Source organism: Manacus candei, unplaced genomic scaffold, assembly GCF_025592945.1.
Source record: "Manacus candei isolate 608988 ecotype Guabito, Panama unplaced genomic scaffold, ASM2559294v1 h1tg000043l, whole genome shotgun sequence".
NCBI classification, from domain to species: Eukaryota; Metazoa; Chordata; class Aves; order Passeriformes; family Pipridae; genus Manacus; species Manacus candei.
Window position 1 is genome coordinate 5,704,645 of NW_026138091.1, and position 10,443 is coordinate 5,715,087.

At 43.4% G+C, this 10,443-nt stretch overlaps 1 long non-coding RNA gene across 1 annotated transcript; it reads left to right on the forward strand.

The window, feature by feature from the left end:
- The first annotated feature begins 1,361 nt into the window (after positions 1–1,361).
- LOC127474701 (uncharacterized) lies at positions 1,362–5,391 on the forward strand. Its single transcript, XR_007905957.1, has 2 exons — positions 1,362–1,633; positions 5,168–5,391. It is a non-coding gene; the product is annotated as an uncharacterized LOC127474701 (long non-coding RNA).
- Positions 5,392–10,443: the final 5,052 nt, after the last annotated feature.

Genomic DNA, 10,443 nt, shown 5'->3' on the forward strand with positions numbered 1-10,443 from the left:
CTTTTACTCAAAAATATTGAGCAAAACTGTTGCATCTTTTGTTCTCTATACTTGGATTTTCTGTTGGTTCTTGCAGTTGAAGTTAATCCATGCTAAGTGCTTTGGGCCAAATTTTGCGTGGATTTATGTGGCAAAATTAAGTGACTTTCAAATAGTGCAGGATACACTTCACTGTGTGTCTTAAAATTTTCTCTAATTTTAGACAATATTACTAGGTGTACTGAAAGAGATTAATTGCAGTTGCTAGGATCAGACAGCTTAGGCAAGCACTGAACTTTGCATACTGCTTTTTCATTTCCTTTGTTTTTGCCATTCTAAAATATCTTCTTACTGAAAACAAGGACCTGTGCAGGACACTGGTACATCACTTAGACATCCCTGTAGGCCCAAGTCATCTCACCTCTCCATAACCATTGCTGACACCTGACTTTGCACTTCTTAGAGAATTGCTTCCGACCTTTCCAGACCATTTCTCCCATTTGTCATGCTCATATTGAAGTCCAAGGCTTGTCTTCAAAGTGCTTGCAGCTGCTCCTGGCCCTATTTGTACACCTTCTCCTTTTTATAGCCTTTTTAGGAAGAAGGATTGAGTTGCCTTTTAGATGAAAGACAGGATTTGGTGCTGGGGGGGAAGCATCTCCTGGAGAGAAAGGAGCTGTCTATTCTTCCAGTCCTGGTCCCCTGTCAAGAACAGCACCTGAATATCTAACATGGGCTGGCAGCTGGGAGGGCAAGCACTGGGCTGCTATAGCCTGCCTGTGAGGACATTAAAAAACAACTGTGTGTGAAAAGATAAACTTGTAATGCTGCCAAGTTAAGCAAGACCTATGGCATGATGAATTTCTCAGCCACTAATCTATAAATTATTTTAAAGCTGCCTGTGGGGTGGCAGCTTTGCTCTCTTTTCCAGAGTAGTGAGCCATTACCAGTGAGAAAATGAATAACCAGCTTGTTGCTTTCTTACCCTTTCTTTCTTCCTAGGACCAGTGAAAGTTTACTGAAGGTCTTGTGACATCTAGGCATTGTGCTAGTCTCTGCTTGATGCAAACTGTTGTAGTTTGAGCTGGCCTCAAAGGTGTTGCCTCAGTTCACAGCAGCTAAGAATTTGATCTTCTGTAATTTTGGACAATGGTGTCAGCTCTCCACTAGCCAGTGTCCGGGGATAGTACATTCTGGCTGTACAGGGCAAGGGGAGACATGAGTGAGCACAGCCCCAAGAAAGTACCAGTCCAGCGCAGATGGCGAGGAGCCAGTAATCCTGGCAGCTACAGACTGTTTCCAGCAGCAATGCTGGAGTGTCTCTAAATTACAGACCCGACAGAGCAAGCTCTAGCCTGGCTTGTTTATTTATGTGCAGAGCCACATTCGATACTCCTACAGCACCGTGCTGTACCTGGGCTGATAAGCCTCTCTGAGACTGATGTGCAGAAGACAGCAGTAGCTAGCTTGGAGCACACAGAGCCAAGGCAGAGTGACAATGAATTTGACCTTCCTTCCAGACCTGAGCTGGCTCCATGCAAAAAAACAGTTTGCAGAATAGAGTGGGATTACTGTGCAGAGATATCTCAGCTGGCCCTGCAAAGAGCTGCTTGAAGTCAGCTGAATGTATTAATCTGGGCTAACATGCTTCCAGGTAAGTCAAATACCAAATTGATCAGGCAAATATCCACACTGTTGAATCTATATCCAGTGTAGCTAGCTCATCCAGAGTAGAGTGTAGACTGATTTCTGAGAAATCCAAATTAACTGGACCTTAAAAAAACCAAAAACTCAGCAAAAGAAAATATTCCCTCAGGTTTTTCATTCTTGTGAAAAGCATAAGTATTAGTTTGTTCATTTTAGCTGCATTTTGCTTGCAAGGTAATCTCTTGCTCCTTAAGTCAGAATTCAATTTTAAAAAGGGGAGCAATAGTGCATATTTTACATTGATGGAATCCATAGGGAATCTCAAAATATTTTGCAAACACTAAAGGATAAATCTTTCCAATAGACCTTGGAGATAAAATTATAAAATCATAGGCATTTTATAGATGGCAAACCAGAGGGAGCAGTTTTGTTCTAGGACCCACAAGAAATCTGTACGAAACTGAAAATTCATGTAAGCCTTCTCAGATTTATAGCATTTTCTGCCTTGCTTCATGTTGACACACTACTTCTCTGACATATTTAGATTGACATATAATACTTTGTTTTTCCAGATGATAAAGAGCTAATTCTTATTTAAACAAATGAATTTTCAGTCTTTATAAATTAGGAAGCAGGCAGCATTTCCTCCAGCTGCTGTTCAGCAATTACACCATTTGAAAATGGTATCCAGTGATTTGTGATAGTGTAATCCCTTTGGAGTATGAAAGTAGCTCCAGAGTCAGGCTTGATTAGAAATGCCCAGTTGACTGCCAGGGACAAATTTCAAACAGGCTTATGCTGCACTGCTGATACAGTTGTATGCACGAATCGAACAGTCAAACACACAAATGCATTTTCAAAACTAAACTGTGCAGCTCTAAACCCATTTTCTGGCCTAAAGAGTGCCACATGCCAAGTGCATAAACATAAAAAGAGTTCTTCATGTGCCCTCAGAACAGTGAGCAGTATTAATCTGTTGAGCTCATCTATATTTGCAGTCTGTCAGCTCTAGGCTTGGGACATTATTGTACCAGGAGGACATTTTAAACATTATGAAACTCACAACCACGGAGTCTTTTGCATATCCACAATATAAACTCATTCCAAGGACAAAAGTAGTATTTAAAGCCTGTGCCAGAGCACCTCAAAATCTCTCCTTGAAATCAGGCTTTGAACTACATGGGGGTTTTTTTACCCTTGTTTAACATGAGACAAAGCCCAACCAGACTGAGGAAATTACAACAGAAGCATTTCCTTGTGTTATCACTCAAAATCTTTTATGTTATATAGCCATTTTTTTCTTAGAGGAAGAAACCTGAAGTTTCAAGACTGAAATCAAAATTGTTGCAGATGTGAACTGGTGAAAAATGAAGCATATTCCTAGTTAGACAATTGGCCTGGGGACGCTGAACCTCATGTGTGCCATTTCTCTCCTGAGTTGAACTCTGCTTTCCCAGGTGCTCTCCAGCAGAAAATCCCACCAGGTGCCTTCCCAAAGTCTGTGTGCAGCTGATGTAGAACCCTCTGGCCAGACACCAAAGAATGCAGCTTGCGGAAAAGTAAACCTATTATAAGCAGCTGCAGGTACACTAGATATCCCTCTGCAGAGCAATAAAATTGATTGGCTCTGTTTGAAAAGCTGACATGAGAGGACAGTAAACATCACCAAAATCATGCCAAACAGAACATGAGGGAGAGATGGATACAGAAATATGAATACAACAGAATGCAATTCAGAAATACATGTTTATCCATTTTATTTGTGCAGACATTACCTTTTCTCTGCCTCCATCAGAGGGATCAGTGCAGCTTTGCAGCACAGGAGGCAGGAACGCTGGGCATCTGGGTCACATGTGAAGTGTGGTTCTGTGTCGTCCAGCAGTGATGTTGAGCCAAGAAGCCTGAGCAGCCAGTGCCAGTACTGAAGCTCATCATAATGCCTAGTGTGAGCCTTTCTGTACAGTAAACCAACTGATTTCAAATAACTCTACGCCAGCAGACAGATACCCACAGGCCCTTTGGCTGTAGCACAGCTCTTTCTGTCTGGATGACCTGGAAGGGCTGCGATTCCAAGATCTCACTAGCTATTTTTTGGGGACAAAAAATACCTTTTAAAAGCAGCACAGCTCTGCAGGTCTTACAGCAACCTCAGTGGGGAAAAAAAAAAAGGGAGGCTTTTGTTCCATGTCATACAATAAGAAGTGCGATGCATTACTACTAATAATAATGTCTGGAACACAGTGAATTATTAGCTTATGCCTGGCTCTAATTTCCATATCAAATTTGCATTTATTTTTCACTTTGCTAAATCTACAATATGAACATGGCACCAGACATATCCATTGGAAAAAAATTTATGACACTGAGGGGAAGTGTGACAGCACTTTTGGGAGGCACACATTGAATCTCCTTAACCTTGGTCTACAGGTATGTCAGCTTTACTTTCAACAGCATTATATTCCTGATGAGCATCGTGCTTGGAATTTGCCCCAGCTATCGCACTGCCTACTCACACTCACTCATTTATAGTAACTTGTTTGGAGAGCTGATGTCTGAGTTGGCAGATATTTCAAAGAGCTGCTTTGTTTCAGTCCTCTCTCTTAAAAACTGTGTTAATTTTGTTTAATCATTCTTGGAGATAGGAGGCAGGGGCTGGTTTTGCCCCTTGAAGGCTGTGTTGCATGTCTGACAGAGCAACACGAGGGCCCTAGGTTGAGTTATTCCAGAGCAAATCAGGTTCATCAAAAAAGAAATTCCTATTGTGGAGGTGAAAGAGGTATTTTTAATCCATTAGGATGCTAGTTATGATTATTTTGTGAAACATGTAATCTCTTCTGACAAGGCTTAAAACAATGTGCCATGCAGCCCAGACCTTCATCTTGGTAAAGTTGAATGTATTTCTTCTCATGCAAATAAACTTTGTTTCTCTGTTGATGAAGCTCCTCATATTTTCATCTCAAATCCCTTTTCAGAAGTGCAATTATTCAGAGCCTTGTTTACCAAGTTCCTTAGCTGAAATAAGCAACAGCTTTGCCAAGTGTTCTCCCTCTTGCCTCCACATCGGGAGGTTTTAACATGCTGACAGTATCCAATATGGTCTTTCCCTGCTGAGCCACAGCAATTTTTCCAGGGGCTTTTCATGGAAGGTGGTATCAGTCCAACCCCAAGGGCATTTCTGTTGGAACTGTGTATTATGTAAAACATGAAAGTCACTCACCTTTGAAGAATCCAGCCCAACCCAGCTTCCTCTCAGGCTGCTATTCAGTGATGAACAAAGGCGAAGCCCAGATATCTCTGCCCCACAGTGAGCATTTCAGGACCACATACTGCTTCCAGTCCTGCTCAGGCTTGAAACTTGGAGCCCAATGTATCATTTGCACATGTCCCGAAACCATAACAGATAAACATCTTCCTGATACTGCATAGCAAAGGTACTACATCAGGGGGACCTTGAAACCTCTCAAACTGAAAAAAGGGCAAGTTTATTTACTCATATTTCATGCACAGAAAGTGTCAACCCTTTTGCCTACTCCACCTACAGACACATCTCAGCTTGGACCTGCCACTGGAGGAGAGGTATCCTGGTTCCAGGACTGATGTCTCACACCTCTCCTCGCAAAGAAGAGATGTTATACTGCTTTTTTTCTACTGTTAAAATTTACAACCCACTTAAATACAAGAGATCACCCTCTGAGAACTCTTACACTGGAACTGGACTGAGCACAGATGAAATAAAGAAAGGAATTTTGCTTCTACAGTGACTAATTTTTTGTTCTGTCTTGCTTTTCCTTTTTATTCATCTACTTATTCCTCTTTTACACTTCCATTCCCCTTATTTCTTTTGTTATGTATTTCTCTCCTCACTCTTCCTTTCCACTTTGATAGCAGTCCCTTTCTGGTAGATTTTCAGGTTAAAGTTTCGCTCCTTAAACACAAACACAAGTGGCCATGGTAGACAGGAGCTGCTTGCTGCTGGTGCCTCAGGTTTTCAGCATCCCTCTGCTTTGTTTACAGGATGCTGGTGAGAAAGAGGAGAACCCACAGCAGTTGATGGGCAAGTTGTGGTACTGCTGTGGTCATGACACACAGCTGGAGCTATGTTGCAATAGGGTCAACATGGGAAGACTTTTTGGCACGTGCTTTAAGGTGCTTCCAGTTGTCATGTTCAATTAATCTATCTTTATTTAATTCTATTCTTATTTTGCCTCCAATGTATGCTGATAAACAAGAGAAATGATGGTGGAAGACAAAGTTATGCACCTAAATTAAACATAGCTGATCCCATATACACAAAGTAACTTTCCTATATTGCCCAGGTCTTGCTGAATATGGCTAGTAGCAATCCAAGAGGGAAAAGCACACCACTCCCAATTAAAATCTCCTTCTCACATGCCCTGGGAGGGAACTGTTGTGGCACAGATAACTTCTCACTGCACAGCACACTGGTTTTCAGTGACTTGATGATGGCAGTGAACAAAGAAGTGCAGGTACCAAGCATTTAGCTGGTATTCAGAGCAAGAAAAGCCTCTTTTCCCTGTGTCTCTGTTCCCCATGCACAGCCACCCAGCAATGGCAAGACTCTGCAGGTACACTGGGACGTGTCTGCACGAGGAAAAGGAGACACAGCTCTGACACTACTAGCTCTGGCTTTGCTTCAGGGCACATGCAGCCCCTGGAGGGAACTGCACACTCCAGTCTGTCCTAAGGCTTCACCCCTGCCTGCCCACCCTTGCTGTTCCTGTGCAGCTTCTAAATGAACTCCAAGACAAAGACGCTGGGGGGGGCTTGGATTATTTGACCCCCAGAATGCCACTTGGGACATCAGAGCAGCAGATTACTGATGTAGTCCACAGGTGTGAAGTTTGCTGACACCTCCTCTCCTGCCACACACCACCACTATGCCAGACCAGACCCTCCTCTCCTCCTGCTCAGCTGGGACCCACAAGGCCAAGCAGACAGCAAGGCAGCACAGTGCAGCCTGCCATCAGCTCTCCGGTGCAGCTGATGAACCTCAGACTTTTCTTGTTTCAGTTTACACACTTCACACTTCCAGAAATCTATTGCCAGTTGGTATAGACATTTTTTGCAGCTTCAAAACCTCAAACTGCAACTGCTTTGAAACTATTGGTTTGAAAGAGTTGCCTGATCTCACGTCAAAACCATATGAAAGTGCTGAACTTTTTCAGGTCCCTTCAAACAAAAAAAAAGCATAACCCAAACTTCTAACTCACAACTAAACAGAGTTTCACTCAAAGTTTATAAATTTTATAATGAAAATTGAAACCAGGTGACTTTTGCATGGGTACATTCAAAAATAGCTGTACAGCACCAATTACTTGTAGCTGCTCTGTAAAGCATGTCTTTATACTTTGGATTTATCCACTGCTGAGTGAAGGGTATGTGAAATGAAAACAAACTATTAAGACTAGCTTTTCAAATATCCTCTTAGAAATTTAGCTAGTCATTATGGATTTTTGGACAAGTAGGGTAAGGAAGAACAACAACAAAAGAGGCAGCTGGCAGCTGCTTGGGGAGGAGCTGAAAAGCTGGGAAGAGCATTAATAAAAGTTGGCTTAAGAGTAAAGAGCCAGACTTTATCCAGAGAAGACTGGGAAGATGAAAATACAGTGTGGTGCTCCACAGTAGCCTTTGACCAGAGAAAGGGCAAAACTCGTCTGCATCTAGCACAAATGACAGGCTGGAAGATCTTCCTTCTGTACTTCCAATGAAATCAGTGATTCCTTCATTCAGTTGAAGGAATAGACACAGCAGGATAAAGACTGTAAAAGAAATGTTATCCTGGGAAACCTCAGCAGCTCCATTATTTGTGGCTTCACATCCTGCTTTTCTTGGAAAACATGGCCAGTGGTTCAGTTTTTATTGAAACAAGTTCATAACTGGAAGGCAGGATGAAGAGAGAAATCTCCTGATGGAACCAGAAGCATTTTAATGACAGCGTCTTCCTTCATCTTAAGTGAGAGGCATTGTAAGGTGGCGCAAGCTTTCTTCCTGCTCAAGTAATACTTGTTGATCCTGCAGTGGAGGGTTTCTTGTGCAGCAGTACATCACCAATGAATCCTATTCAGAAGCACAACAGAAGTATTTTGGGCAAACAACAGTCAGAGGTTTATGGTGTTTGCTCATTTGCCTGGGCTGACTGTGTGCCTCATTGTGCCATGCTCAAGCTGCCCAGCAGAGAGGCTTGGGTACAGCAAGGAAAGAGGGAGGAGAGGGCAAGAAGGCATAATGCTAGTGTGGAGACTTTTCTCTCAGAGTGGCAGAACTGGAGCCTGGAGGCAAGGATCAGAACCATGACCCCAGGGGATTACAGGGGATGTCACCTGGTTGCACTGACATGAAAGAAGCCATGCCACTGTGTGCAATTCTCTCTGTTGCCTAAAAGACCACAGAGAAAAAAGACTCCAGGCAAATTTAGTGTATAAGATAAGATAAGAGAGCAGGTCCTTTAATGAGTCCGTAGAGCTAGAAGAATACATACCAAGTGTGCGCTCAGACAGTGGTTCTATGATTTTATAGTAAGGTCCACCCAATCCCAATTTGCCCACCACCCCCCCCCACGGGTTCTGCCCTGTTCTGCCCCCCGACACGCCCATTTGAGAATTGGGTCTGAGGGCGTTTGGGATCCCTTCTTCCTCATCTTCATCTTCTTCAAAGCACATACAGTCCTTGGAGTTCCTCCAGAGTTCTGGGCTTGAAGGTCGCTGTGTCTGTGTGATATCTTTTGGTCCAGGCCTTAAGGTATTTTTCTACAATTCTACCTTGAAAAGAAGACTGAACACGCTAACAGAATTTTAGAGGGATTGATTGATATGAAATGGGGTAGTAGGGTTGAGTATGTGTAAACATTATGCTACAGGGTAAGGGATATAATACGGCTTCATTAAAATCTAAATTTATTACACAATTACTTCTCAAATCTATAAAAATTAAAAAATCCAAATAAAGCTCTGAGGCATCACTCTGTAGAGGCAACTCATGAGATTTCCCTCCCGTGAGAATAAGCAGCAGTTTCACCTCAGCAGGCACATCCCTGTATGTGTTTCTGAGGCCTGCCAGGCTCTCAGCTGCTTTTCCATGCCCTCACAGTTGGCTCCATCCAGCAGCTCCATTTGCCAATGCTATACTGATTATCAGGGGTCATGAGCAAGACACAGTGCTGGGCTATGCAAAGAGTCCTACAGGTGGGGTAAAGGCAATCCCCAAGTGCCTGGCAGTGATGCAGCCAGATTTTGGTATTGGTTTCCTGTATAAACTTGCTTTTCCTCTCAGACACAGCCAGCAGACAGGAGAGCACAAAGGCAACCATGACTACTCCACGGAGTTGAGCTTCTCATTTGAGATCCCACATAGATGGACACTGACTTTTAGCCTCAGCTCCTCTGCCAGCATGGCTTGTGTCACTACAGGCACAGCATCTGCTGGGCCACTGCTAAGCATGAGAAATGTTCTTGCATACATCCATGCCACAAGCGTAGAAACACCCCTCTGCCCTGCTTCCAGCTGCTGCAGAGCAAAAACTTCATGTGCACACATAGGATCTGACTCAGTACATGCCAGGTAACGCAAGGCAGCTCCATGAGCTGTGTGCCCACACCAGAAGTCACCACCAAGGTGGCTGGATCGGTGCTGAAATGGTCTGTCAGTGCTCTTGAGCATATCCAGGCTTGATGGACATGGGAGCTTGGGACACTGCCACCTATGCAGCAGCAGGCACCCACGAGGTTTCTTTTTGGAGGCAGAGCATCTCTCTGCCTCATTTGTAGATGCTGGCCTGAATTCTTGATTGTTCAACAGTTAAACCAGGCTCTTCACTGAGCTACAAACACATATGCTCTGCCCCTGTTCCCCTGCTCTTCGCTTCTTCTCTTAAATCGCATCTTGCAAGTTTAAGATACTTCTTCTTCTCCTGAGCCCAGATTTCTCACCTTTTATACTTCCTCACCTTGCAGAGGACATGAGGAAAACATTTGAAAACATTTGTCACCTGTGATCTGCCTGGTTTGCTATGCCCAGGTCTCCTTTGAAAGGAGAGTCAGCACAGTTTAACCACTCCCCATCAGCCTTCCTCAGAGCAACATATATGCCATTCTGATAGTGTGCAGACAATTCAGTCTATACTGAGGCAGGGCATGGCAATGCTGCTTCACCACTTCAGCTTCCATGCAGGAGTTATGAAGACAGAGATTTCCCAAATCATTGTGGCCAGCTTTGGTGTGGTCTTATAGTCATGATATCATAGAGTGCTTTGGTTTGGAAAGGTCCTGAAAGATCATCTAGTTTCAGCTCCCCTGCCATGGGCAGGGACGCCTTCCACTAGACCAGGTTGCTCAAACTTCTTGCTGTCCTTCTGCACAACCACCATCCATGGGAAATGCAGTAATGAGACTTATCTGGAATAACCTGTTAAGTCTTGGTTCAGCTGCTCCAAAAATAGAAGCTTTCTAGAATAAGCTGCTGCCTGAGCTTGATTGGCCACATCTGAGCCCTTCTAGCTCATTAACACTCAGCCGATTATGTGCTGAAGGATAAGCATTAGCCATGGCAAGCCTGCATTCAAATTTACTGAAAACTTCAAAACATCGAAGCTTTACGGCCTCTAATTGATGAGTGGGAGTTTGTGAAGGATGTCAAAAGTTACCTTTGTTTTACTGTGAGTCACAATCAATGTTGGCAAGCATAACAAAAGCAGAGGAATGTATTAGGCACCAAATATTGTACTTCTTGTAGTAAAAGACCCTAATCACTGGGATTGAGACATTATGCTGCCTGTGCAGACTGATGTTCTGGCAATTTGAT